Source organism: Schistocerca cancellata, unplaced genomic scaffold (assembly GCF_023864275.1).
Source record: "Schistocerca cancellata isolate TAMUIC-IGC-003103 unplaced genomic scaffold, iqSchCanc2.1 HiC_scaffold_710, whole genome shotgun sequence".
Lineage (NCBI taxonomy): Eukaryota > Metazoa > Arthropoda > Insecta > Orthoptera > Acrididae > Schistocerca > Schistocerca cancellata.
In genome coordinates, this window is record NW_026046721.1 from 70,600 (window position 1) to 93,956 (window position 23,357).

The window sequence follows — 23,357 nt, forward strand, 5'->3', positions numbered from 1 at the left end:
ACGTTTGTGTAAATAACGAGACGTCTATGAAACGGCTGAATATTGGTGCGACTATGTGACCTATATAGCACATTAAACGAGTAATGCCTGTAAGAGCAAGCAATTTTAAGATAATTCGAAGATTTATCATTAACCTACGGAGGCTAAGAATCCCATGATTATCAACTAGCTATTACAAGCTGAGCAAATGAATTTCCTTTAAAATAGGTTTAAAACATAGGGAGGTTCTGACCGAGTGGGCATGCTCTGGAGCCTCTTTGCTCGTGAGATTAGAAAAACAGTCCTCTGGGCCGGATTTGAACCAGCGACCTATGGATAACTGTGAATCCTCCACTACAGTCCACCGCTCTACCAACTGAGCTACCAGAGGCTCTGCTTACTTTGTTATTCGTACTGATTGCTTTAGCTCCGTCCCTGTCTTTCGTTTCCACACACAGCTACTCAGCGCGGCCATATAGACGCACAGAAATGCAGCCATCGGCTGCAACTGCAAACATTGCCCAGATTAAGTTTTATAATGCTCGATCGTATCAATTAGGTTAAAAAATGCAAGTAGGAAGTGTCTGAATTATGTCAGAGTACTGCTAAGTGTATTTACGAGTCCCATGCTCCTGTCTGGTTCCATGGTGTAACGGTTAGCACTCTGGACTCTGAATCCAGCGATCCGAGTTCGAATCTCGGTGGAACCTTCGTTTAGTCTAAATTTTCTGTAATAAGCGTTTCTCGCCGAGGAAGTAGCAGTGATAGGCTCAGGGATTTAGTTCCTACGTTTGTGTAAATAACGAGACGTCTATGAAACGGCTGAATATTGGTGCGACTATGTGACCTATATAGCACATTAAACGAGTAATGCCTGTAAGAGCAAGCAATTTTAAGATAATTCGAAGATTTATCATTAACCTACGGAGGCTAAGAATCCCATGATTATCAACTAGCTATTACAAGCTGAGCAAATGAATTTCCTTTAAAATAGGTTTAAAACATAGGGAGGTTCTGACCGAGTGGGCATGCTCTGGAGCCTCTTTGCTCGTGAGATTAGAAAAACAGTCCTCTGGGCCGGATTTGAACCAGCGACCTATGGATAACTGTGAATCCTCCACTACAGTCCACCGCTCTACCAACTGAGCTACCAGAGGCTCTGCTTACTTTGTTATTCGTACTGATTGCTTTAGCTCCGTCCCTGTCTTTCGTTTCCACACACAGCTACTCAGCGCGGCCATATAGACGCACAGAAATGCAGCCATCGGCTGCAACTGCAAACATTGCCCAGATTAAGTTTTATAATGCTCGATCGTATCAATTAGGTTAAAAAATGCAAGTAGGAAGTGTCTGAATTATGTCAGAGTACTGCTAAGTGTATTTACGAGTCCCATGCTCCTGTCTGGTTCCATGGTGTAACGGTTAGCACTCTGGACTCTGAATCCAGCGATCCGAGTTCGAATCTCGGTGGAACCTTCGTTTAGTCTAAATTTTCTGTAATAAGCGTTTCTCGCCGAGGAAGTAGCAGTGATAGGCTCAGGGATTTAGTTCCTACGTTTGTGTAAATAACGAGACGTCTATGAAACGGCTGAATATTGGTGCGACTATGTGACCTATATAGCACATTAAACGAGTAATGCCTGTAAGAGCAAGCAATTTTAAGATAATTCGAAGATTTATCATTAACCTACGGAGGCTAAGAATCCCATGATTATCAACTAGCTATTACAAGCTGAGCAAATGAATTTCCTTTAAAATAGGTTTAAAACATAGGGAGGTTCTGACCGAGTGGGCATGCTCTGGAGCCTCTTTGCTCGTGAGATTAGAAAAACAGTCCTCTGGGCCGGATTTGAACCAGCGACCTATGGATAACTGTGAATCCTCCACTACAGTCCACCGCTCTACCAACTGAGCTACCAGAGGCTCTGCTTACTTTGTTATTCGTACTGATTGCTTTAGCTCCGTCCCTGTCTTTCGTTTCCACACACAGCTACTCAGCGCGGCCATATAGACGCACAGAAATGCAGCCATCGGCTGCAACTGCAAACATTGCCCAGATTAAGTTTTATAATGCTCGATCGTATCAATTAGGTTAAAAAATGCAAGTAGGAAGTGTCTGAATTATGTCAGAGTACTGCTAAGTGTATTTACGAGTCCCATGCTCCTGTCTGGTTCCATGGTGTAACGGTTAGCACTCTGGACTCTGAATCCAGCGATCCGAGTTCGAATCTCGGTGGAACCTTCGTTTAGTCTAAATTTTCTGTAATAAGCGTTTCTCGCCGAGGAAGTAGCAGTGATAGGCTCAGGGATTTAGTTCCTACGTTTGTGTAAATAACGAGACGTCTATGAAACGGCTGAATATTGGTGCGACTATGTGACCTATATAGCACATTAAACGAGTAATGCCTGTAAGAGCAAGCAATTTTAAGATAATTCGAAGATTTATCATTAACCTACGGAGGCTAAGAATCCCATGATTATCAACTAGCTATTACAAGCTGAGCAAATGAATTTCCTTTAAAATAGGTTTAAAACATAGGGAGGTTCTGACCGAGTGGGCATGCTCTGGAGCCTCTTTGCTCGTGAGATTAGAAAAACAGTCCTCTGGGCCGGATTTGAACCAGCGACCTATGGATAACTGTGAATCCTCCACTACAGTCCACCGCTCCACCGACTGAGCTACCAGAGGCTCTGCTTACTTTGTTATTCGTACTGATTGCTTTAGCTCCGTCCCTGTCTTTCGTTTCCACACACAGCTACTCAGCGCGGCCATATAGACGCACAGAAATGCAGCCATCGGCTGCAACTGCAAACATTGCCCAGATTAAGTTTTATAATGCTCGATCGTATCAATTAGGTTAAAAAATGCAAGTAGGAAGTGTCTGAATTATGTCAGAGTACTGCTAAGTGTATTTACGAGTCCCATGCTCCTGTCTGGTTCCATGGTGTAACGGTTAGCACTCTGGACTCTGAATCCAGCGATCCGAGTTCGAATCTCGGTGGAACCTTCGTTTAGTCTAAATTTTCTGTAATAAGCGTTTCTCGCCGAGGAAGTAGCAGTGATAGGCTCAGGGATTTAGTTCCTACGTTTGTGTAAATAACGAGACGTCTATGAAACGGCTGAATATTGGTGCGACTATGTGACCTATATAGCACATTAAACGAGTAATGCCTGTAAGAGCAAGCAATTTTAAGATAATTCGAAGATTTATCATTAACCTACGGAGGCTAAGAATCCCATGATTATCAACTAGCTATTACAAGCTGAGCAAATGAATTTCCTTTAAAATAGGTTTAAAACATAGGGAGGTTCTGACCGAGTGGGCATGCTCTGGAGCCTCTTTGCTCGTGAGATTAGAAAAACAGTCCTCTGGGCCGGATTTGAACCAGCGACCTATGGATAACTGTGAATCCTCCACTACAGTCCACCGCTCTACCAACTGAGCTACCAGAGGCTCTGCTTACTTTGTTATTCGTACTGATTGCTTTAGCTCCGTCCCTGTCTTTCGTTTCCACACACAGCTACTCAGCGCGGCCATATAGACGCACAGAAATGCAGCCATCGGCTGCAACTGCAAACATTGCCCAGATTAAGTTTTATAATGCTCGATCGTATCAATTAGGTTAAAAAATGCAAGTAGGAAGTGTCTGAATTATGTCAGAGTACTGCTAAGTGTATTTACGAGTCCCATGCTCCTGTCTGGTTCCATGGTGTAACGGTTAGCACTCTGGACTCTGAATCCAGCGATCCGAGTTCGAATCTCGGTGGAACCTTCGTTTAGTCTAAATTTTCTGTAATAAGCGTTTCTCGCCGAGGAAGTAGCAGTGATAGGCTCAGGGATTTAGTTCCTACGTTTGTGTAAATAACGAGACGTCTATGAAACGGCTGAATATTGGTGCGACTATGTGACCTATATAGCACATTAAACGAGTAATGCCTGTAAGAGCAAGCAATTTTAAGATAATTCGAAGATTTATCATTAACCTACGGAGGCTAAGAATCCCATGATTATCAACTAGCTATTACAAGCTGAGCAAATGAATTTCCTTTAAAATAGGTTTAAAACATAGGGAGGTTCTGACCGAGTGGGCATGCTCTGGAGCCTCTTTGCTCGTGAGATTAGAAAAACAGTCCTCTGGGCCGGATTTGAACCAGCGACCTATGGATAACTGTGAATCCTCCACTACAGTCCACCGCTCCACCGACTGAGCTACCAGAGGCTCTGCTTACTTTGTTATTCGTACTGATTGCTTTAGCTCCGTCCCTGTCTTTCGTTTCCACACACAGCTACTCAGCGCGGCCATATAGACGCACAGAAATGCAGCCATCGGCTGCAACTGCAAACATTGCCCAGATTAAGTTTTATAATGCTCGATCGTATCAATTAGGTTAAAAAATGCAAGTAGGAAGTGTCTGAATTATGTCAGAGTACTGCTAAGTGTATTTACGAGTCCCATGCTCCTGTCTGGTTCCATGGTGTAACGGTTAGCACTCTGGACTCTGAATCCAGCGATCCGAGTTCGAATCTCGGTGGAACCTTCGTTTAGTCTAAATTTTCTGTAATAAGCGTTTCTCGCCGAGGAAGTAGCAGTGATAGGCTCAGGGATTTAGTTCCTACGTTTGTGTAAATAACGAGACGTCTATGAAACGGCTGAATATTGGTGCGACTATGTGACCTATATAGCACATTAAACGAGTAATGCCTGTAAGAGCAAGCAATTTTAAGATAATTCGAAGATTTATCATTAACCTACGGAGGCTAAGAATCCCATGATTATCAACTAGCTATTACAAGCTGAGCAAATGAATTTCCTTTAAAATAGGTTTAAAACATAGGGAGGTTCTGACCGAGTGGGCATGCTCTGGAGCCTCTTTGCTCGTGAGATTAGAAAAACAGTCCTCTGGGCCGGATTTGAACCAGCGACCTATGGATAACTGTGAATCCTCCACTACAGTCCACCGCTCTACCAACTGAGCTACCAGAGGCTCTGCTTACTTTGTTATTCGTACTGATTGCTTTAGCTCCGTCCCTGTCTTTCGTTTCCACACACAGCTACTCAGCGCGGCCATATAGACGCACAGAAATGCAGCCATCGGCTGCAACTGCAAACATTGCCCAGATTAAGTTTTATAATGCTCGATCGTATCAATTAGGTTAAAAAATGCAAGTAGGAAGTGTCTGAATTATGTCAGAGTACTGCTAAGTGTATTTACGAGTCCCATGCTCCTGTCTGGTTCCATGGTGTAACGGTTAGCACTCTGGACTCTGAATCCAGCGATCCGAGTTCGAATCTCGGTGGAACCTTCGTTTAGTCTAAATTTTCTGTAATAAGCGTTTCTCGCCGAGGAAGTAGCAGTGATAGGCTCAGGGATTTAGTTCCTACGTTTGTGTAAATAACGAGACGTCTATGAAACGGCTGAATATTGGTGCGACTATGTGACCTATATAGCACATTAAACGAGTAATGCCTGTAAGAGCAAGCAATTTTAAGATAATTCGAAGATTTATCATTAACCTACGGAGGCTAAGAATCCCATGATTATCAACTAGCTATTACAAGCTGAGCAAATGAATTTCCTTTAAAATAGGTTTAAAACATAGGGAGGTTCTGACCGAGTGGGCATGCTCTGGAGCCTCTTTGCTCGTGAGATTAGAAAAACAGTCCTCTGGGCCGGATTTGAACCAGCGACCTATGGATAACTGTGAATCCTCCACTACAGTCCACCGCTCTACCAACTGAGCTACCAGAGGCTCTGCTTACTTTGTTATTCGTACTGATTGCTTTAGCTCCGTCCCTGTCTTTCGTTTCCACACACAGCTACTCAGCGCGGCCATATAGACGCACAGAAATGCAGCCATCGGCTGCAACTGCAAACATTGCCCAGATTAAGTTTTATAATGCTCGATCGTATCAATTAGGTTAAAAAATGCAAGTAGGAAGTGTCTGAATTATGTCAGAGTACTGCTAAGTGTATTTACGAGTCCCATGCTCCTGTCTGGTTCCATGGTGTAACGGTTAGCACTCTGGACTCTGAATCCAGCGATCCGAGTTCGAATCTCGGTGGAACCTTCGTTTAGTCTAAATTTTCTGTAATAAGCGTTTCTCGCCGAGGAAGTAGCAGTGATAGGCTCAGGGATTTAGTTCCTACGTTTGTGTAAATAACGAGACGTCTATGAAACGGCTGAATATTGGTGCGACTATGTGACCTATATAGCACATTAAACGAGTAATGCCTGTAAGAGCAAGCAATTTTAAGATAATTCGAAGATTTATCATTAACCTACGGAGGCTAAGAATCCCATGATTATCAACTAGCTATTACAAGCTGAGCAAATGAATTTCCTTTAAAATAGGTTTAAAACATAGGGAGGTTCTGACCGAGTGGGCATGCTCTGGAGCCTCTTTGCTCGTGAGATTAGAAAAACAGTCCTCTGGGCCGGATTTGAACCAGCGACCTATGGATAACTGTGAATCCTCCACTACAGTCCACCGCTCCACCGACTGAGCTACCAGAGGCTCTGCTTACTTTGTTATTCGTACTGATTGCTTTAGCTCCGTCCCTGTCTTTCGTTTCCACACACAGCTACTCAGCGCGGCCATATAGACGCACAGAAATGCAGCCATCGGCTGCAACTGCAAACATTGCCCAGATTAAGTTTTATAATGCTCGATCGTATCAATTAGGTTAAAAAATGCAAGTAGGAAGTGTCTGAATTATGTCAGAGTACTGCTAAGTGTATTTACGAGTCCCATGCTCCTGTCTGGTTCCATGGTGTAACGGTTAGCACTCTGGACTCTGAATCCAGCGATCCGAGTTCGAATCTCGGTGGAACCTTCGTTTAGTCTAAATTTTCTGTAATAAGCGTTTCTCGCCGAGGAAGTAGCAGTGATAGGCTCAGGGATTTAGTTCCTACGTTTGTGTAAATAACGAGACGTCTATGAAACGGCTGAATATTGGTGCGACTATGTGACCTATATAGCACATTAAACGAGTAATGCCTGTAAGAGCAAGCAATTTTAAGATAATTCGAAGATTTATCATTAACCTACGGAGGCTAAGAATCCCATGATTATCAACTAGCTATTACAAGCTGAGCAAATGAATTTCCTTTAAAATAGGTTTAAAACATAGGGAGGTTCTGACCGAGTGGGCATGCTCTGGAGCCTCTTTGCTCGTGAGATTAGAAAAACAGTCCTCTGGGCCGGATTTGAACCAGCGACCTATGGATAACTGTGAATCCTCCACTACAGTCCACCGCTCTACCAACTGAGCTACCAGAGGCTCTGCTTACTTTGTTATTCGTACTGATTGCTTTAGCTCCGTCCCTGTCTTTCGTTTCCACACACAGCTACTCAGCGCGGCCATATAGACGCACAGAAATGCAGCCATCGGCTGCAACTGCAAACATTGCCCAGATTAAGTTTTATAATGCTCGATCGTATCAATTAGGTTAAAAAATGCAAGTAGGAAGTGTCTGAATTATGTCAGAGTACTGCTAAGTGTATTTACGAGTCCCATGCTCCTGTCTGGTTCCATGGTGTAACGGTTAGCACTCTGGACTCTGAATCCAGCGATCCGAGTTCGAATCTCGGTGGAACCTTCGTTTAGTCTAAATTTTCTGTAATAAGCGTTTCTCGCCGAGGAAGTAGCAGTGATAGGCTCAGGGATTTAGTTCCTACGTTTGTGTAAATAACGAGACGTCTATGAAACGGCTGAATATTGGTGCGACTATGTGACCTATATAGCACATTAAACGAGTAATGCCTGTAAGAGCAAGCAATTTTAAGATAATTCGAAGATTTATCATTAACCTACGGAGGCTAAGAATCCCATGATTATCAACTAGCTATTACAAGCTGAGCAAATGAATTTCCTTTAAAATAGGTTTAAAACATAGGGAGGTTCTGACCGAGTGGGCATGCTCTGGAGCCTCTTTGCTCGTGAGATTAGAAAAACAGTCCTCTGGGCCGGATTTGAACCAGCGACCTATGGATAACTGTGAATCCTCCACTACAGTCCACCGCTCTACCAACTGAGCTACCAGAGGCTCTGCTTACTTTGTTATTCGTACTGATTGCTTTAGCTCCGTCCCTGTCTTTCGTTTCCACACACAGCTACTCAGCGCGGCCATATAGACGCACAGAAATGCAGCCATCGGCTGCAACTGCAAACATTGCCCAGATTAAGTTTTATAATGCTCGATCGTATCAATTAGGTTAAAAAATGCAAGTAGGAAGTGTCTGAATTATGTCAGAGTACTGCTAAGTGTATTTACGAGTCCCATGCTCCTGTCTGGTTCCATGGTGTAACGGTTAGCACTCTGGACTCTGAATCCAGCGATCCGAGTTCGAATCTCGGTGGAACCTTCGTTTAGTCTAAATTTTCTGTAATAAGCGTTTCTCGCCGAGGAAGTAGCAGTGATAGGCTCAGGGATTTAGTTCCTACGTTTGTGTAAATAACGAGACGTCTATGAAACGGCTGAATATTGGTGCGACTATGTGACCTATATAGCACATTAAACGAGTAATGCCTGTAAGAGCAAGCAATTTTAAGATAATTCGAAGATTTATCATTAACCTACGGAGGCTAAGAATCCCATGATTATCAACTAGCTATTACAAGCTGAGCAAATGAATTTCCTTTAAAATAGGTTTAAAACATAGGGAGGTTCTGACCGAGTGGGCATGCTCTGGAGCCTCTTTGCTCGTGAGATTAGAAAAACAGTCCTCTGGGCCGGATTTGAACCAGCGACCTATGGATAACTGTGAATCCTCCACTACAGTCCACCGCTCCACCGACTGAGCTACCAGAGGCTCTGCTTACTTTGTTATTCGTACTGATTGCTTTAGCTCCGTCCCTGTCTTTCGTTTCCACACACAGCTACTCAGCGCGGCCATATAGACGCACAGAAATGCAGCCATCGGCTGCAACTGCAAACATTGCCCAGATTAAGTTTTATAATGCTCGATCGTATCAATTAGGTTAAAAAATGCAAGTAGGAAGTGTCTGAATTATGTCAGAGTACTGCTAAGTGTATTTACGAGTCCCATGCTCCTGTCTGGTTCCATGGTGTAACGGTTAGCACTCTGGACTCTGAATCCAGCGATCCGAGTTCGAATCTCGGTGGAACCTTCGTTTAGTCTAAATTTTCTGTAATAAGCGTTTCTCGCCGAGGAAGTAGCAGTGATAGGCTCAGGGATTTAGTTCCTACGTTTGTGTAAATAACGAGACGTCTATGAAACGGCTGAATATTGGTGCGACTATGTGACCTATATAGCACATTAAACGAGTAATGCCTGTAAGAGCAAGCAATTTTAAGATAATTCGAAGATTTATCATTAACCTACGGAGGCTAAGAATCCCATGATTATCAACTAGCTATTACAAGCTGAGCAAATGAATTTCCTTTAAAATAGGTTTAAAACATAGGGAGGTTCTGACCGAGTGGGCATGCTCTGGAGCCTCTTTGCTCGTGAGATTAGAAAAACAGTCCTCTGGGCCGGATTTGAACCAGCGACCTATGGATAACTGTGAATCCTCCACTACAGTCCACCGCTCTACCAACTGAGCTACCAGAGGCTCTGCTTACTTTGTTATTCGTACTGATTGCTTTAGCTCCGTCCCTGTCTTTCGTTTCCACACACAGCTACTCAGCGCGGCCATATAGACGCACAGAAATGCAGCCATCGGCTGCAACTGCAAACATTGCCCAGATTAAGTTTTATAATGCTCGATCGTATCAATTAGGTTAAAAAATGCAAGTAGGAAGTGTCTGAATTATGTCAGAGTACTGCTAAGTGTATTTACGAGTCCCATGCTCCTGTCTGGTTCCATGGTGTAACGGTTAGCACTCTGGACTCTGAATCCAGCGATCCGAGTTCGAATCTCGGTGGAACCTTCGTTTAGTCTAAATTTTCTGTAATAAGCGTTTCTCGCCGAGGAAGTAGCAGTGATAGGCTCAGGGATTTAGTTCCTACGTTTGTGTAAATAACGAGACGTCTATGAAACGGCTGAATATTGGTGCGACTATGTGACCTATATAGCACATTAAACGAGTAATGCCTGTAAGAGCAAGCAATTTTAAGATAATTCGAAGATTTATCATTAACCTACGGAGGCTAAGAATCCCATGATTATCAACTAGCTATTACAAGCTGAGCAAATGAATTTCCTTTAAAATAGGTTTAAAACATAGGGAGGTTCTGACCGAGTGGGCATGCTCTGGAGCCTCTTTGCTCGTGAGATTAGAAAAACAGTCCTCTGGGCCGGATTTGAACCAGCGACCTATGGATAACTGTGAATCCTCCACTACAGTCCACCGCTCTACCAACTGAGCTACCAGAGGCTCTGCTTACTTTGTTATTCGTACTGATTGCTTTAGCTCCGTCCCTGTCTTTCGTTTCCACACACAGCTACTCAGCGCGGCCATATAGACGCACAGAAATGCAGCCATCGGCTGCAACTGCAAACATTGCCCAGATTAAGTTTTATAATGCTCGATCGTATCAATTAGGTTAAAAAATGCAAGTAGGAAGTGTCTGAATTATGTCAGAGTACTGCTAAGTGTATTTACGAGTCCCATGCTCCTGTCTGGTTCCATGGTGTAACGGTTAGCACTCTGGACTCTGAATCCAGCGATCCGAGTTCGAATCTCGGTGGAACCTTCGTTTAGTCTAAATTTTCTGTAATAAGCGTTTCTCGCCGAGGAAGTAGCAGTGATAGGCTCAGGGATTTAGTTCCTACGTTTGTGTAAATAACGAGACGTCTATGAAACGGCTGAATATTGGTGCGACTATGTGACCTATATAGCACATTAAACGAGTAATGCCTGTAAGAGCAAGCAATTTTAAGATAATTCGAAGATTTATCATTAACCTACGGAGGCTAAGAATCCCATGATTATCAACTAGCTATTACAAGCTGAGCAAATGAATTTCCTTTAAAATAGGTTTAAAACATAGGGAGGTTCTGACCGAGTGGGCATGCTCTGGAGCCTCTTTGCTCGTGAGATTAGAAAAACAGTCCTCTGGGCCGGATTTGAACCAGCGACCTATGGATAACTGTGAATCCTCCACTACAGTCCACCGCTCTACCAACTGAGCTACCAGAGGCTCTGCTTACTTTGTTATTCGTACTGATTGCTTTAGCTCCGTCCCTGTCTTTCGTTTCCACACACAGCTACTCAGCGCGGCCATATAGACGCACAGAAATGCAGCCATCGGCTGCAACTGCAAACATTGCCCAGATTAAGTTTTATAATGCTCGATCGTATCAATTAGGTTAAAAAATGCAAGTAGGAAGTGTCTGAATTATGTCAGAGTACTGCTAAGTGTATTTACGAGTCCCATGCTCCTGTCTGGTTCCATGGTGTAACGGTTAGCACTCTGGACTCTGAATCCAGCGATCCGAGTTCGAATCTCGGTGGAACCTTCGTTTAGTCTAAATTTTCTGTAATAAGCGTTTCTCGCCGAGGAAGTAGCAGTGATAGGCTCAGGGATTTAGTTCCTACGTTTGTGTAAATAACGAGACGTCTATGAAACGGCTGAATATTGGTGCGACTATGTGACCTATATAGCACATTAAACGAGTAATGCCTGTAAGAGCAAGCAATTTTAAGATAATTCGAAGATTTATCATTAACCTACGGAGGCTAAGAATCCCATGATTATCAACTAGCTATTACAAGCTGAGCAAATGAATTTCCTTTAAAATAGGTTTAAAACATAGGGAGGTTCTGACCGAGTGGGCATGCTCTGGAGCCTCTTTGCTCGTGAGATTAGAAAAACAGTCCTCTGGGCCGGATTTGAACCAGCGACCTATGGATAACTGTGAATCCTCCACTACAGTCCACCGCTCTACCAACTGAGCTACCAGAGGCTCTGCTTACTTTGTTATTCGTACTGATTGCTTTAGCTCCGTCCCTGTCTTTCGTTTCCATACACAGCTACTCAGCGCGGCCATATAGACGCACAGAAATGCAGCCATCGGCTGCAACTGCAAACATTGCCCAGATTAAGTTTTATAATGCTCGATCGTATCAATTAGGTTAAAAAATGCAAGTAGGAAGTGTCTGAATTATGTCAGAGTACTGCTAAGTGTATTTACGAGTCCCACGCTCCTGTCTGGTTCCATGGTGTAACGGTTAGCACTCTGGACTCTGAATCCAGCGATCCGAGTTCGAATCTCGGTGGAACCTTCGTTTAGTCTAAATTTTCTGTAATAAGCGTTTCTCGCCGAGGAAGTAGCAGTGATAGGCTCAGGGATTTAGTTCCTACGTTTGTGTAAATAACGAGACGTCTATGAAACGGCTGAATATTGGTGCGACTATGTGACCTATATAGCACATTAAACGAGTAATGCCTGTAAGAGCAAGCAATTTTAAGATAATTCGAAGATTTATCATTAACCTACGGAGGCTAAGAATCCCATGATTATCAACTAGCTATTACAAGCTGAGCAAATGAATTTCCTTTAAAATAGGTTTAAAACATAGGGAGGTTCTGACCGAGTGGGCATGCTCTGGAGCCTCTTTGCTCGTGAGATTAGAAAAACAGTCCTCTGGGCCGGATTTGAACCAGCGACCTATGGATAACTGTGAATCCTCCACTACAGTCCACCGCTCTACCAACTGAGCTACCAGAGGCTCTGCTTACTTTGTTATTCGTACTGATTGCTTTAGCTCCGTCCCTGTCTTTCGTTTCCACACACAGCTACTCAGCGCGGCCATATAGACGCACAGAAATGCAGCCATCGGCTGCAACTGCAAACATTGCCCAGATTAAGTTTTATAATGCTCGATCGTATCAATTAGGTTAAAAAATGCAAGTAGGAAGTGTCTGAATTATGTCAGAGTACTGCTAAGTGTATTTACGAGTCCCATGCTCCTGTCTGGTTCCATGGTGTAACGGTTAGCACTCTGGACTCTGAATCCAGCGATCCGAGTTCGAATCTCGGTGGAACCTTCGTTTAGTCTAAATTTTCTGTAATAAGCGTTTCTCGCCGAGGAAGTAGCAGTGATAGGCTCAGGGATTTAGTTCCTACGTTTGTGTAAATAACGAGACGTCTATGAAACGGCTGAATATTGGTGCGACTATGTGACCTATATAGCACATTAAACGAGTAATGCCTGTAAGAGCAAGCAATTTTAAGATAATTCGAAGATTTATCATTAACCTACGGAGGCTAAGAATCCCATGATTATCAACTAGCTATTACAAGCTGAGCAAATGAATTTCCTTTAAAATAGGTTTAAAACATAGGGAGGTTCTGACCGAGTGGGCATGCTCTGGAGCCTCTTTGCTCGTGAGATTAGAAAAACAGTCCTCTGGGCCGGATTTGAACCAGCGACCTATGGATAACTGTGAATCCTCCACTACAGTCCACCGCTCTACCAACTGAGCTACCAGAGGCTCTGCTTACTTTGTTATTCGTACTGATTGCTTTAGCTCCGTCCCTGTCTTTCGTTTCCACACACAGCTACTCAGCGCGGCCATATAGACGCACAGAAATGCAGCCATCGGCTGCAACTGCAAACATTGCCCAGATTAAGTTTTATAATGCTCGATCGTATCAATTAGGTTAAAAAATGCAAGTAGGAAGTGTCTGAATTATGTCAGAGTACTGCTAAGTGTATTTACGAGTCCCATGCTCCTGTCTGGTTCCATGGTGTAACGGTTAGCACTCTGGACTCTGAATCCAGCGATCCGAGTTCGAATCTCGGTGGAACCTTCGTTTAGTCTAAATTTTCTGTAATAAGCGTTTCTCGCCGAGGAAGTAGCAGTGATAGGCTCAGGGATTTAGTTCCTACGTTTGTGTAAATAACGAGACGTCTATGAAACGGCTGAATATTGGTGCGACTATGTGACCTATATAGCACATTAAACGAGTAATGCCTGTAAGAGCAAGCAATTTTAAGATAATTCGAAGATTTATCATTAACCTACGGAGGCTAAGAATCCCATGATTATCAACTAGCTATTACAAGCTGAGCAAATGAATTTCCTTTAAAATAGGTTTAAAACATAGGGAGGTTCTGACCGAGTGGGCATGCTCTGGAGCCTCTTTGCTCGTGAGATTAGAAAAACAGTCCTCTGGGCCGGATTTGAACCAGCGACCTATGGATAACTGTGTATCCTCCACTACAGTCCACCGCTCTACCAACTGAGCTACCAGAGGCTCTGCTTACTTTGTTATTCGTACTGATTGCTTTAGCTCCGTCCCTGTCTTTCGTTTCCACACACAGCTACTCAGCGCGGCCATATAGACGCACAGAAATGCAGCCATCGGCTGCAACTGCAAACATTGCCCAGATTAAGTTTTATAATGCTCGATCGTATCAATTAGGTTAAAAAATGCAAGTAGGAAGTGTCTGAATTATGTCAGAGTACTGCTAAGTGTATTTACGAGTCCCATGCTCCTGTCTGGTTCCGTGGTGTAACGGTTAGCACTCTGGACTCTGAATCCAGCGATCCGAGTTCGAATCTCGGTGGAACCTTCGTTTAGTCTAAATTTTCTGTAATAAGCGTTTCTCGCCGAGGAAGTAGCAGTGATAGGCTCAGGGATTTAGTTCCTACGTTTGTGTAAATAACGAGACGTCTATGAAACGGCTGAATATTGGTGCGACTATGTGACCTATATAGCACATTAAACGAGTAATGCCTGTAAGAGCAAGCAATTTTAAGATAATTCGAAGATTTATCATTAACCTACGGAGGCTAAGAATCCCATGATTATCAACTAGCTATTACAAGCTGAGCAAATGAATTTCCTTTAAAATAGGTTTAAAACATAGGGAGGTTCTGACCGAGTGGGCATGCTCTGGAGCCTCTTTGCTCGTGAGATTAGAAAAACAGTCCTCTGGGCCGGATTTGAACCAGCGACCTATGGATAACTGTGAATCCTCCACTACAGTCCACCGCTCTACCAACTGAGCTACCAGAGGCTCTGCTTACTTTGTTATTCGTACTGATTGCTTTAGCTCCGTCCCTGTCTTTCGTTTCCACACACAGCTACTCAGCGCGGCCATATAGACGCACAGAAATGCAGCCATCGGCTGCAACTGCAAACATTGCCCAGATTAAGTTTTATAATGCTCGATCGTATCAATTAGGTTAAAAAATGCAAGTAGGAAGTGTCTGAATTATGTCAGAGTACTGCTAAGTGTATTTACGAGTCCCATGCTCCTGTCTGGTTCCATGGTGTAACGGTTAGCACTCTGGACTCTGAATCCAGCGATCCGAGTTCGAATCTCGGTGGAACCTTCGTTTAGTCTAAATTTTCTGTAATAAGCGTTTCTCGCCGAGGAAGTAGCAGTGATAGGCTCAGGGATTTAGTTCCTACGTTTGTGTAAATAACGAGACGTCTATGAAACGGCTGAATATTGGTGCGACTATGTGACCTATATAGCACATTAAACGAGTAATGCCTGTAAGAGCAAGCAATTTTAAGATAATTCGAAGATTTATCATTAACCTACGGAGGCTAAGAATCCCATGATTATCAACTAGCTATTACAAGCTGAGCAAATGAATTTCCTTTAAAATAGGTTTAAAACATAGGGAGGTTCTGACCGAGTGGGCATGCTCTGGAGCCTCTTTGCTCGTGAGATTAGAAAAACAGTCCTCTGAGCCGGATTTGAACCAGCGACCTATGGATAACTGTGAATCCTCCACTACAGTCCACCGCTCTACCAACTGAGCTACCAGAGGCTCTGCTTACTTTGTTATTCGTACTGATTGCTTTAGCTCCGTCCCTGTCTTTCGTTTCCACACACAGCTACTCAGCGCGGCCATATAGACGCACAGAAATGCAGCCATCGGCTGCAACTGCAAACATTGCCCAGATTAAGTTTTATAATGCTCGATCGTATCAATTAGGTTAAAAAATGCAAGTAGGAAGTGTCTGAATTATGTCAGAGTACTGCTAAGTGTATTTACGAGTCCCATGCTCCTGTCTGGTTCCATGGTGTAACGGTTAGCACTCTGGACTCTGAATCCAGCGATCCGAGTTCGAATCTCGGTGGAACCTTCGTTTAGTCTAAATTTTCTGTAATAAGCGTTTCTCGCCGAGGAAGTAGCAGTGATAGGCTCAGGGATTTAGTTCCTACGTTTGTGTAAATAACGAGACGTCTATGAAACGGCTGAATATTGGTGCGACTATGTGACCTATATAGCACATTAAACGAGTAATGCCTGTAAGAGCAAGCAATTTTAAGATAATTCGAAGATTTATCATTAACCTACGGAGGCTAAGAATCCCATGATTATCAACTAGCTATTACAAGCTGAGCAAATGAATTTCCTTTAAAATAGGTTTAAAACATAGGGAGGTTCTGACCGAGTGGGCATGCTCTGGAGCCTCTTTGCTCGTGAGATTAGAAAAACAGTCCTCTGGGCCGGATTTGAACCAGCGACCTATGGATAACTGTGAATCCTCCACTACAGTCCACCGCTCTACCAACTGAGCTACCAGAGGCTCTGCTTACTTTGTTATTCGTACTGATTGCTTTAGCTCCGTCCCTGTCTTTCGTTTCCACACACAGCTACTCAGCGCGGCCATATAGACGCACAGAAATGCAGCCATCGGCTGCAACTGCAAACATTGCCCAGATTAAGTTTTATAATGCTCGATCGTATCAATTAGGTTAAAAAATGCAAGTAGGAAGTGTCTGAATTATGTCAGAGTACTGCTAAGTGTATTTACGAGTCCCATGCTCCTGTCTGGTTCCATGGTGTAACGGTTAGCACTCTGGACTCTGAATCCAGCGATCCGAGTTCGAATCTCGGTGGAACCTTCGTTTAGTCTAAATTTTCTGTAATAAGCGTTTCTCGCCGAGGAAGTAGCAGTGATAGGCTCAGGGATTTAGTTCCTACGTTTGTGTAAATAACGAGACGTCTATGAAACGGCTGAATATTGGTGCGACTATGTGACCTATATAGCACATTAAACGAGTAATGCCTGTAAGAGCAAGCAATTTTAAGATAATTCGAAGATTTATCATTAACCTACGGAGGCTAAGAATCCCATGATTATCAACTAGCTATTACAAGCTGAGCAAATGAATTTCCTTTAAAATAGGTTTAAAACATAGGGAGGTTCTGACCGAGTGGGCATGCTCTGGAGCCTCTTTGCTCGTGAGATTAGAAAAACAGTCCTCTGGGCCGGATTTGAACCAGCGACCTATGGATAACTGTGAATCCTCCACTACAGTCCACCGCTCTACCAACTGAGCTACCAGAGGCTCTGCTTACTTTGTTATTCGTACTGATTGCTTTAGCTCCGTCCCTGTCTTTCGTTTCCACACACAGCTACTCAGCGCGGCCATATAGACGCACAGAAATGCAGCCATCGGCTGCAACTGCAAACATTGCCCAGATTAAGTTTTATAATGCTCGATCGTATCAATTAGGTTAAAAAATGCAAGTAGGAAGTGTCTGAATTATGTCAGAGTACTGCTAAGTGTATTTACGAGTCCCATGCTCCTGTCTGGTTCCATGGTGTAACGGTTAGCACTCTGGACTCTGAATCCAGCGATCCGAGTTCGAATCTCGGTGGAACCTTCGTTTAGTCTAAATTTTCTGTAATAAGCGTTTCTCGCCGAGGAAGTAGCAGTGATAGGCTCAGGGATTTAGTTCCTACGTTTGTGTAAATAACGAGACGTCTATGAAACGGCTGAATATTGGTGCGACTATGTGACCTATATAGCACATTAAACGAGTAATGCCTGTAAGAGCAAGCAATTTTAAGATAATTCGAAGATTTATCATTAACCTACGGAGGCTAAGAATCCCATGATTATCAACTAGCTATTACAAGCTGAGCAAATGAATTTCCTTTAAAATAGGTTTAAAACATAGGGAGGTTCTGACCGAGTGGGCATGCTCTGGAGCCTCTTTGCTCGTGAGATTAGAAAAACAGTCCTCTGGGCCGGATTTGAACCAGCGACCTATGGATAACTGTGAATCCTCCACTACAGTCCACCGCTCTACCAACTGAGCTACCAGAGGCTCTGCTTACTTTGTTATTCGTACTGATTGCTTTAGCTCCGTCCCTGTCTTTCGTTTCCACACACAGCTACTCAGCGCGGCCATATAGACGCACAGAAATGCAGCCATCGGCTGCAACTGCAAACATTGCCCAGATTAAGTTTTATAATGCTCGATCGTATCAATTAGGTTAAAAAATGCAAGTAGGAAGTGTCTGAATTATGTCAGAGTACTGCTAAGTGTATTTACGAGTCCCATGCTCCTGTCTGGTTCCATGGTGTAACGGTTAGCACTCTGGACTCTGAATCCAGCGATCCGAGTTCGAATCTCGGTGGAACCTTCGTTTAGTCTAAATTTTCTGTAATAAGCGTTTCTCGCCGAGGAAGTAGCAGTGATAGGCTCAGGGATTTAGTTCCTACGTTTGTGTAAATAACGAGACGTCTATGAAACGGCTGAATATTGGTGCGACTATGTGACCTATATAGCACATTAAACGAGTAATGCCTGTAAGAGCAAGCAATTTTAAGATAATTCGAAGATTTATCATTAACCTACGGAGGCTAAGAATCCCATGATTATCAACTAGCTATTACAAGCTGAGCAAATGAATTTCCTTTAAAATAGGTTTAAAACATAGGGAGGTTCTGACCGAGTGGGCATGCTCTGGAGCCTCTTTGCTCGTGAGATTAGAAAAACAGTCCTCTGGGCCGGATTTGAACCAGCGACCTATGGATAACTGTGAATCCTCCACTACAGTCCACCGCTCTACCAACTGAGCTACCAGAGGCTCTGCTTACTTTGTTATTCGTACTGATTGCTTTAGCTCCGTCCCTGTCTTTCGTTTCCACACACAGCTACTCAGCGCGGCCATATAGACGCACGGAAATGCAGCCATCGGCTGCAACTGCAAACATTGCCCAGATTAAGTTTTATAATGCTCGATCGTATCAATTAGGTTAAAAAATGCAAGTAGGAAGTGTCTGAATTATGTCAGAGTACTGCTAAGTGTATTTACGAGTCCCATGCTCCTGTCTGGTTCCATGGTGTAACGGTTAGCACTCTGGACTCTGAATCCAGCGATCCGAGTTCGAATCTCGGTGGAACCTTCGTTTAGTCTAAATTTTCTGTAATAAGCGTTTCTCGCCGAGGAAGTAGCAGTGATAGGCTCAGGGATTTAGTTCCTACGTTTGTGTAAATAACGAGACGTCTATGAAACGGCTGAATATTGGTGCGACTATGTGACCTATATAGCACATTAAACGAGTAATGCCTGTAAGAGCAAGCAATTTTAAGATAATTCGAAGATTTATCATTAACCTACGGAGGCTAAGAATCCCATGATTATCAACTAGCTATTACAAGCTGAGCAAATGAATTTCCTTTAAAATAGGTTTAAAACATAGGGAGGTTCTGACCGAGTGGGCATGCTCTGGAGCCTCTTTGCTCGTGAGATTAGAAAAACAGTCCTCTGGGCCGGATTTGAACCAGCGACCTATGGATAACTGTGAATCCTCCACTACAGTCCACCGCTCTACCAACTGAGCTACCAGAGGCTCTGCTTACTTTGTTATTCGTACTGATTGCTTTAGCTCCGTCCCTGTCTTTCGTTTCCACACACAGCTACTCAGCGCGGCCATATAGACGCACAGAAATGCAGCCATCGGCTGCAACTGCAAACATTGCCCAGATTAAGTTTTATAATGCTCGATCGTATCAATTAGGTTAAAAAATGCAAGTAGGAAGTGTCTGAATTATGTCAGAGTACTGCTAAGTGTATTTACGAGTCCCATGCTCCTGTCTGGTTCCATGGTGTATTCCGGCTCTAGCTGTCTGCGCGTTAGGACGTGTCCGCAGCTGCTCTGTGTACGTTAGTGGTGACGCCAAGTCCTGAGTTTTAGTTTGTTGCTGTTTGTGAATTTCTGTATTTCAACGTGACTGGTGTCATTGTGCAAAGTTTCTGTGTGTTTTCGTCCGTTATAACGGTTCTGTTTTGGAGGAATTTCGGTTTATTGCCGGGATCTCCTCGTAACTGACGAAAAATGGCTGGAATTGTCCGGAAGAATACCCTGGTTTTCTCCTTCGAGAAGGAAACACGTGCAGTGCAACCTACGGCTTTGGAAATCCATGACTGGCTGACCGACGTAATTGGAGTAAGTTCTGATTCCGTACATACCACTCAATTAGATGCTGACAAATACTGTGTTTTTGTCAAATTTTTTAATCCCGTGGATGTTGAGAAGCTGTTGTTGAAGTGGGGTAGTGTTGCTGAATTTGTGCATAGAGATGGGTCTAAAAGTAGTGTTTCGATTCGGAAAGCGGATATCACGTATAAAACTGTAAGAGTGCTAAACATTCCCATTGAAGTAGATAATCAGCTGATTAAAGAGGCACTATCGAAATACGGGGAGATCCAGTCCATTGTCAACGAAAGGTGGTCAAAATTGTATAAATTGCAGTGTTTCAATGGCATACGATCAGTAGAAATGGAAGTTAAAGCCAATATTCCATCTTTCCTTTCTATTGCTGGTCATAAAGCGCATATCGTTTACTCAGGGCAGGTTCAGACATGTAATATTTGTAATGAAACGGGTCATTTCCGTCAAGACTGTCCCCGCCGTGTCTATGTCCTTAAAAATAGCCTTACGCAGCGTCAGCGACTTACGCTTAATGATGTTCTGCCTAACAATCATCAACCTCCCCCCGCCAGTAATGATGGAGCTCGTACTTCTGATGTAACTGCCGTAAATGTCGCTGATTTTCCTCCCTTGCATGTAATTACCGATCGCAGTTCTTCTACCCATGAATGCGATCTGCAAACTAAAAAGAGACCTTTAGACACGACTGAAGACTGTTCTGACGATGCTACATCACAGTCCAACCGTAAACAAAAGCAATGCAGTGAGAGTGCGGGTGAGGACGTAGACAGTAAACATGTGGCGGTGACGCCGGCAGCAGAGGCCCTCCCGCCGACAGCTGCTGTTGCCACAGCGTTAGACGACATGGACGCGAAAACACAGGCTCCGATCACGGCGACACAGGAGTCGAGTTCTGAGGAACAGCAAGCGATGGATCGGACTCAGCCTTGCGAATCTACAGACACACAGCACTCCCTCCCCGTTGCACCGATGGAGGTCGCGGAAGGAACTGAAACTGGAACTAGACTTAACAAACAGGACTGTGTAGAGGCCACTTCCGCCCAATCGGCGCAAGTTGCGGATCACTCGCGGTCACACACTGCCACTGCAGAGGTTCAAAGACGCAGGCTAAAACCTCAACCGAACCTCAAAGCATCTCGTAACGCCGATAAACAAAAACTTGGAAAAGATGATGTGAAAGCCAAAAACGTATCATATGAAATAATTTCTGAAGTATCCCCCGAGAAAAACCCAAAGAAACTTGACGGTGCAAACCCCCACTGTAAAGATAAGTCTGACCCGGTAAAGAATCCGTCATTGAACTGACACAGCCAAGTCTAACTCGTGAAACGATACTGCTAAGTGCCACCATGTTCCTGCACAATTTCGGTGACAACGGAATTACCAATATGCCAAATTCGTAGTTGACTGTTTTTAGTATCATTTTTTTTCTTCTTTTTCTTATATTACCTCCAGAAGTAATTGATACTTTTCTCTGACAGTAGGGATTTTTTTTTCCTTATTTTCACAAGGAAGCTACATGTGCCAGGCATACACAATAACAACTATAAACATTAACAGGATTAAGTCAGAACCGAAGATTGCTGCTCTCAAGGATTTCCTTTACGAATCAGGAACTGACATAGCTTTGCTGCAAGAAGTCGCGATGCCTGACCTTAAGGTTGCAGGCTATGTAGAAATACTAAATATCTCACTCGAAACAAAAGTGGGGACAGCAATTTTAATCCGGGAAGGGATCCCTGTAACTGATGTCGAGAGACTGGACTCGGGCAGAGCAATCGGTCTTAAAGTCTTTGACGTTACTATTATTAACCTGTATGCCCCGTCAGGGACCTCCAATAGACCGGAAAGGGCTAAATTTTTTAGAGAAGAAATAATATATCTATTACGGAAAAACCCGCCGCAACTTTTAATTGGCGGCGATTTTAACTGTGTATTAAATAAAAAAGATCAGACTCCCAATTTTAATTGCTGTAACGAGTTGAAGCGGCTAGTTACGGATCTAAAACTCAGGGATACTTGGGAAATTAAATATCCCACTGTTGTTGCATATACGTACATAGCTACACAGTCCTGTAGCAGAATTGATAGGATATATGTGTCACAAGATATGGAAAGATCCTTAGTTAAAGTCGAGACAATTCCTGTATATTTCTCCGACCATTGCAGTATGCTGGCTTCTATCAATTTAAAGGCACAACCAACTCGCCGCTTCAGAAGTCAGTGGAAGCTGAACGTATCTTTGCTACAGGACAATGAGTTAGCCGATGTTGTCAACGAAACGTGGAACATGTGCTTGCGCTCGGTAGATCGCTATGTGACTGTTACGGACTGGTGGTGCAACAGGGCAAAACCAAAACTGCGGAGTGTTTTAATTCACTACAGTCTCCAACGATCCCGTGAACTCAAGAACACCATAGAATTTTATTATGCAATGTTACGGAACTTGTATGAACAGGCGAGCATTTCCGGCATTCGTGTGGAAGACATTAAGAAAACTAAGGCCAAATTACTCCGCATTAAACAACAACAGCTGGAAGGACTAAAAGTAAAGTCGAAAGCCAAGTCATTATCAGGGGACGAAACTGCTTCCTTGTATCACCTCTTGCGACACGCAAAACATAGGAGTCGAACCTTTCTTGATGAGATCCAGACTCCGACCGGTCTGACCGTTACTTCACAGAAAGAGATCGTCAACGAGGTTTACCAGTATTACCACAATCTATATTCAGCCGGTCAGTTATGCGAAGAATCCTTTGAAGAATTTCTTGACAGCATAGTTCCTCAGCTGTCAGAAGAGGACAATGAAGGACTTCTTACTGATTTCACTGAAGAGGATGTCCACGAAACCGTCCGCAAGTCTCCTTTAAAAAAGTCACCGGGGCCGGATGGGTTGCCCGTTGAATTTTATCTGCGATACTGGTCACTCATTGGAGCAAAGTTTACTCAAATGGCAAACGAGATTATCCAAGGAAAACCACTACCTGCTGCTATGAAAGAATGCACAATAGTACTAGTTCCAAAGACTACATCGAAGCGAAATCTACACAACTTTCGCCCTATTTCGTTGCTTAACTCCGACTATAAAATCATAGCTAGAATGTTAAATAACAGACTTTCACTTTTAGCCAAAAAAATAGTAAGTCAACATCAGTCATGTGTACCTGGCAGAACTATTTTCAAAAGTATTGCGGAATACAGGGATTTAATTGCCATCACCTCTGTGACGAACAT

The 23,357-nt window shown here is 43.5% G+C and overlaps 51 non-coding genes across 51 annotated transcripts; 25 read left to right on the forward strand and 26 right to left on the reverse strand.

Annotated features, from left to right (window-relative positions):
- Positions 1-281: 281 nt before the first annotated feature.
- Positions 282-370, reverse strand: Trnay-gua (transfer RNA tyrosine (anticodon GUA)). Its single transcript is given in 2 exon segments — positions 282-317; positions 334-370. It is a non-coding gene; the product is annotated as a tRNA-Tyr (tRNA).
- Positions 371-617: 247 nt separating this feature from the next.
- Trnaq-cug (transfer RNA glutamine (anticodon CUG)) lies at positions 618-689 on the forward strand. Its single transcript has one exon. It is a non-coding gene; the product is annotated as a tRNA-Gln (tRNA).
- Positions 690-1,047: 358 nt separating this feature from the next.
- Positions 1,048-1,136, reverse strand: Trnay-gua (transfer RNA tyrosine (anticodon GUA)). The gene is given in 2 exon segments: positions 1,048-1,083; positions 1,100-1,136. It is a non-coding gene; the product is annotated as a tRNA-Tyr (tRNA).
- Positions 1,137-1,383: 247 nt separating this feature from the next.
- On the forward strand, positions 1,384-1,455 carry Trnaq-cug (transfer RNA glutamine (anticodon CUG)). Its single transcript has one exon. It is a non-coding gene; the product is annotated as a tRNA-Gln (tRNA).
- A 358-nt stretch (positions 1,456-1,813) lies between these two features.
- Trnay-gua (transfer RNA tyrosine (anticodon GUA)) lies at positions 1,814-1,902 on the reverse strand. The gene is given in 2 exon segments: positions 1,814-1,849; positions 1,866-1,902. It is a non-coding gene; the product is annotated as a tRNA-Tyr (tRNA).
- A 247-nt stretch (positions 1,903-2,149) lies between these two features.
- Trnaq-cug (transfer RNA glutamine (anticodon CUG)) lies at positions 2,150-2,221 on the forward strand. Its single transcript has one exon. It is a non-coding gene; the product is annotated as a tRNA-Gln (tRNA).
- A 358-nt stretch (positions 2,222-2,579) lies between these two features.
- On the reverse strand, positions 2,580-2,668 carry Trnay-gua (transfer RNA tyrosine (anticodon GUA)). Its single transcript is given in 2 exon segments — positions 2,580-2,615; positions 2,632-2,668. It is a non-coding gene; the product is annotated as a tRNA-Tyr (tRNA).
- Positions 2,669-2,915: 247 nt separating this feature from the next.
- Positions 2,916-2,987, forward strand: Trnaq-cug (transfer RNA glutamine (anticodon CUG)). Its single transcript has one exon. It is a non-coding gene; the product is annotated as a tRNA-Gln (tRNA).
- Positions 2,988-3,345: 358 nt separating this feature from the next.
- Trnay-gua (transfer RNA tyrosine (anticodon GUA)) lies at positions 3,346-3,434 on the reverse strand. The gene is given in 2 exon segments: positions 3,346-3,381; positions 3,398-3,434. It is a non-coding gene; the product is annotated as a tRNA-Tyr (tRNA).
- A 247-nt stretch (positions 3,435-3,681) lies between these two features.
- Positions 3,682-3,753, forward strand: Trnaq-cug (transfer RNA glutamine (anticodon CUG)). Its single transcript has one exon. It is a non-coding gene; the product is annotated as a tRNA-Gln (tRNA).
- A 358-nt stretch (positions 3,754-4,111) lies between these two features.
- On the reverse strand, positions 4,112-4,200 carry Trnay-gua (transfer RNA tyrosine (anticodon GUA)). Its single transcript is given in 2 exon segments — positions 4,112-4,147; positions 4,164-4,200. It is a non-coding gene; the product is annotated as a tRNA-Tyr (tRNA).
- A 247-nt stretch (positions 4,201-4,447) lies between these two features.
- Positions 4,448-4,519, forward strand: Trnaq-cug (transfer RNA glutamine (anticodon CUG)). Its single transcript has one exon. It is a non-coding gene; the product is annotated as a tRNA-Gln (tRNA).
- Positions 4,520-4,877: 358 nt separating this feature from the next.
- Trnay-gua (transfer RNA tyrosine (anticodon GUA)) lies at positions 4,878-4,966 on the reverse strand. Its single transcript is given in 2 exon segments — positions 4,878-4,913; positions 4,930-4,966. It is a non-coding gene; the product is annotated as a tRNA-Tyr (tRNA).
- Positions 4,967-5,213: 247 nt separating this feature from the next.
- On the forward strand, positions 5,214-5,285 carry Trnaq-cug (transfer RNA glutamine (anticodon CUG)). The gene has a single exon. It is a non-coding gene; the product is annotated as a tRNA-Gln (tRNA).
- Positions 5,286-5,643: 358 nt separating this feature from the next.
- On the reverse strand, positions 5,644-5,732 carry Trnay-gua (transfer RNA tyrosine (anticodon GUA)). The gene is given in 2 exon segments: positions 5,644-5,679; positions 5,696-5,732. It is a non-coding gene; the product is annotated as a tRNA-Tyr (tRNA).
- Positions 5,733-5,979: 247 nt separating this feature from the next.
- Trnaq-cug (transfer RNA glutamine (anticodon CUG)) lies at positions 5,980-6,051 on the forward strand. Its single transcript has one exon. It is a non-coding gene; the product is annotated as a tRNA-Gln (tRNA).
- A 358-nt stretch (positions 6,052-6,409) lies between these two features.
- Trnay-gua (transfer RNA tyrosine (anticodon GUA)) lies at positions 6,410-6,498 on the reverse strand. Its single transcript is given in 2 exon segments — positions 6,410-6,445; positions 6,462-6,498. It is a non-coding gene; the product is annotated as a tRNA-Tyr (tRNA).
- Positions 6,499-6,745: 247 nt separating this feature from the next.
- Trnaq-cug (transfer RNA glutamine (anticodon CUG)) lies at positions 6,746-6,817 on the forward strand. The gene has a single exon. It is a non-coding gene; the product is annotated as a tRNA-Gln (tRNA).
- Positions 6,818-7,175: 358 nt separating this feature from the next.
- Trnay-gua (transfer RNA tyrosine (anticodon GUA)) lies at positions 7,176-7,264 on the reverse strand. The gene is given in 2 exon segments: positions 7,176-7,211; positions 7,228-7,264. It is a non-coding gene; the product is annotated as a tRNA-Tyr (tRNA).
- A 247-nt stretch (positions 7,265-7,511) lies between these two features.
- Trnaq-cug (transfer RNA glutamine (anticodon CUG)) lies at positions 7,512-7,583 on the forward strand. The gene has a single exon. It is a non-coding gene; the product is annotated as a tRNA-Gln (tRNA).
- Positions 7,584-7,941: 358 nt separating this feature from the next.
- Positions 7,942-8,030, reverse strand: Trnay-gua (transfer RNA tyrosine (anticodon GUA)). The gene is given in 2 exon segments: positions 7,942-7,977; positions 7,994-8,030. It is a non-coding gene; the product is annotated as a tRNA-Tyr (tRNA).
- Positions 8,031-8,277: 247 nt separating this feature from the next.
- Positions 8,278-8,349, forward strand: Trnaq-cug (transfer RNA glutamine (anticodon CUG)). The gene has a single exon. It is a non-coding gene; the product is annotated as a tRNA-Gln (tRNA).
- Positions 8,350-8,707: 358 nt separating this feature from the next.
- Trnay-gua (transfer RNA tyrosine (anticodon GUA)) lies at positions 8,708-8,796 on the reverse strand. Its single transcript is given in 2 exon segments — positions 8,708-8,743; positions 8,760-8,796. It is a non-coding gene; the product is annotated as a tRNA-Tyr (tRNA).
- A 247-nt stretch (positions 8,797-9,043) lies between these two features.
- Trnaq-cug (transfer RNA glutamine (anticodon CUG)) lies at positions 9,044-9,115 on the forward strand. Its single transcript has one exon. It is a non-coding gene; the product is annotated as a tRNA-Gln (tRNA).
- Positions 9,116-9,473: 358 nt separating this feature from the next.
- Trnay-gua (transfer RNA tyrosine (anticodon GUA)) lies at positions 9,474-9,562 on the reverse strand. The gene is given in 2 exon segments: positions 9,474-9,509; positions 9,526-9,562. It is a non-coding gene; the product is annotated as a tRNA-Tyr (tRNA).
- A 247-nt stretch (positions 9,563-9,809) lies between these two features.
- Positions 9,810-9,881, forward strand: Trnaq-cug (transfer RNA glutamine (anticodon CUG)). The gene has a single exon. It is a non-coding gene; the product is annotated as a tRNA-Gln (tRNA).
- A 358-nt stretch (positions 9,882-10,239) lies between these two features.
- Positions 10,240-10,328, reverse strand: Trnay-gua (transfer RNA tyrosine (anticodon GUA)). The gene is given in 2 exon segments: positions 10,240-10,275; positions 10,292-10,328. It is a non-coding gene; the product is annotated as a tRNA-Tyr (tRNA).
- Positions 10,329-10,575: 247 nt separating this feature from the next.
- Positions 10,576-10,647, forward strand: Trnaq-cug (transfer RNA glutamine (anticodon CUG)). Its single transcript has one exon. It is a non-coding gene; the product is annotated as a tRNA-Gln (tRNA).
- A 358-nt stretch (positions 10,648-11,005) lies between these two features.
- Positions 11,006-11,094, reverse strand: Trnay-gua (transfer RNA tyrosine (anticodon GUA)). The gene is given in 2 exon segments: positions 11,006-11,041; positions 11,058-11,094. It is a non-coding gene; the product is annotated as a tRNA-Tyr (tRNA).
- Positions 11,095-11,341: 247 nt separating this feature from the next.
- Positions 11,342-11,413, forward strand: Trnaq-cug (transfer RNA glutamine (anticodon CUG)). The gene has a single exon. It is a non-coding gene; the product is annotated as a tRNA-Gln (tRNA).
- A 358-nt stretch (positions 11,414-11,771) lies between these two features.
- Trnay-gua (transfer RNA tyrosine (anticodon GUA)) lies at positions 11,772-11,860 on the reverse strand. The gene is given in 2 exon segments: positions 11,772-11,807; positions 11,824-11,860. It is a non-coding gene; the product is annotated as a tRNA-Tyr (tRNA).
- Positions 11,861-12,107: 247 nt separating this feature from the next.
- Positions 12,108-12,179, forward strand: Trnaq-cug (transfer RNA glutamine (anticodon CUG)). The gene has a single exon. It is a non-coding gene; the product is annotated as a tRNA-Gln (tRNA).
- Positions 12,180-12,537: 358 nt separating this feature from the next.
- Positions 12,538-12,626, reverse strand: Trnay-gua (transfer RNA tyrosine (anticodon GUA)). Its single transcript is given in 2 exon segments — positions 12,538-12,573; positions 12,590-12,626. It is a non-coding gene; the product is annotated as a tRNA-Tyr (tRNA).
- A 247-nt stretch (positions 12,627-12,873) lies between these two features.
- On the forward strand, positions 12,874-12,945 carry Trnaq-cug (transfer RNA glutamine (anticodon CUG)). Its single transcript has one exon. It is a non-coding gene; the product is annotated as a tRNA-Gln (tRNA).
- Positions 12,946-13,303: 358 nt separating this feature from the next.
- Trnay-gua (transfer RNA tyrosine (anticodon GUA)) lies at positions 13,304-13,392 on the reverse strand. The gene is given in 2 exon segments: positions 13,304-13,339; positions 13,356-13,392. It is a non-coding gene; the product is annotated as a tRNA-Tyr (tRNA).
- Positions 13,393-13,639: 247 nt separating this feature from the next.
- Trnaq-cug (transfer RNA glutamine (anticodon CUG)) lies at positions 13,640-13,711 on the forward strand. The gene has a single exon. It is a non-coding gene; the product is annotated as a tRNA-Gln (tRNA).
- A 358-nt stretch (positions 13,712-14,069) lies between these two features.
- Trnay-gua (transfer RNA tyrosine (anticodon GUA)) lies at positions 14,070-14,158 on the reverse strand. Its single transcript is given in 2 exon segments — positions 14,070-14,105; positions 14,122-14,158. It is a non-coding gene; the product is annotated as a tRNA-Tyr (tRNA).
- Positions 14,159-14,405: 247 nt separating this feature from the next.
- Positions 14,406-14,477, forward strand: Trnaq-cug (transfer RNA glutamine (anticodon CUG)). The gene has a single exon. It is a non-coding gene; the product is annotated as a tRNA-Gln (tRNA).
- A 358-nt stretch (positions 14,478-14,835) lies between these two features.
- Trnay-gua (transfer RNA tyrosine (anticodon GUA)) lies at positions 14,836-14,924 on the reverse strand. The gene is given in 2 exon segments: positions 14,836-14,871; positions 14,888-14,924. It is a non-coding gene; the product is annotated as a tRNA-Tyr (tRNA).
- A 247-nt stretch (positions 14,925-15,171) lies between these two features.
- Positions 15,172-15,243, forward strand: Trnaq-cug (transfer RNA glutamine (anticodon CUG)). The gene has a single exon. It is a non-coding gene; the product is annotated as a tRNA-Gln (tRNA).
- Positions 15,244-15,601: 358 nt separating this feature from the next.
- Trnay-gua (transfer RNA tyrosine (anticodon GUA)) lies at positions 15,602-15,690 on the reverse strand. The gene is given in 2 exon segments: positions 15,602-15,637; positions 15,654-15,690. It is a non-coding gene; the product is annotated as a tRNA-Tyr (tRNA).
- A 247-nt stretch (positions 15,691-15,937) lies between these two features.
- On the forward strand, positions 15,938-16,009 carry Trnaq-cug (transfer RNA glutamine (anticodon CUG)). Its single transcript has one exon. It is a non-coding gene; the product is annotated as a tRNA-Gln (tRNA).
- A 358-nt stretch (positions 16,010-16,367) lies between these two features.
- Trnay-gua (transfer RNA tyrosine (anticodon GUA)) lies at positions 16,368-16,456 on the reverse strand. The gene is given in 2 exon segments: positions 16,368-16,403; positions 16,420-16,456. It is a non-coding gene; the product is annotated as a tRNA-Tyr (tRNA).
- A 247-nt stretch (positions 16,457-16,703) lies between these two features.
- Positions 16,704-16,775, forward strand: Trnaq-cug (transfer RNA glutamine (anticodon CUG)). Its single transcript has one exon. It is a non-coding gene; the product is annotated as a tRNA-Gln (tRNA).
- Positions 16,776-17,133: 358 nt separating this feature from the next.
- On the reverse strand, positions 17,134-17,222 carry Trnay-gua (transfer RNA tyrosine (anticodon GUA)). The gene is given in 2 exon segments: positions 17,134-17,169; positions 17,186-17,222. It is a non-coding gene; the product is annotated as a tRNA-Tyr (tRNA).
- Positions 17,223-17,469: 247 nt separating this feature from the next.
- On the forward strand, positions 17,470-17,541 carry Trnaq-cug (transfer RNA glutamine (anticodon CUG)). Its single transcript has one exon. It is a non-coding gene; the product is annotated as a tRNA-Gln (tRNA).
- Positions 17,542-17,899: 358 nt separating this feature from the next.
- Positions 17,900-17,988, reverse strand: Trnay-gua (transfer RNA tyrosine (anticodon GUA)). Its single transcript is given in 2 exon segments — positions 17,900-17,935; positions 17,952-17,988. It is a non-coding gene; the product is annotated as a tRNA-Tyr (tRNA).
- A 247-nt stretch (positions 17,989-18,235) lies between these two features.
- Trnaq-cug (transfer RNA glutamine (anticodon CUG)) lies at positions 18,236-18,307 on the forward strand. Its single transcript has one exon. It is a non-coding gene; the product is annotated as a tRNA-Gln (tRNA).
- Positions 18,308-18,665: 358 nt separating this feature from the next.
- On the reverse strand, positions 18,666-18,754 carry Trnay-gua (transfer RNA tyrosine (anticodon GUA)). Its single transcript is given in 2 exon segments — positions 18,666-18,701; positions 18,718-18,754. It is a non-coding gene; the product is annotated as a tRNA-Tyr (tRNA).
- Positions 18,755-19,001: 247 nt separating this feature from the next.
- Positions 19,002-19,073, forward strand: Trnaq-cug (transfer RNA glutamine (anticodon CUG)). Its single transcript has one exon. It is a non-coding gene; the product is annotated as a tRNA-Gln (tRNA).
- Positions 19,074-19,431: 358 nt separating this feature from the next.
- Trnay-gua (transfer RNA tyrosine (anticodon GUA)) lies at positions 19,432-19,520 on the reverse strand. Its single transcript is given in 2 exon segments — positions 19,432-19,467; positions 19,484-19,520. It is a non-coding gene; the product is annotated as a tRNA-Tyr (tRNA).
- Between the last annotated feature and the right edge of the window lie 3,837 nt (positions 19,521-23,357).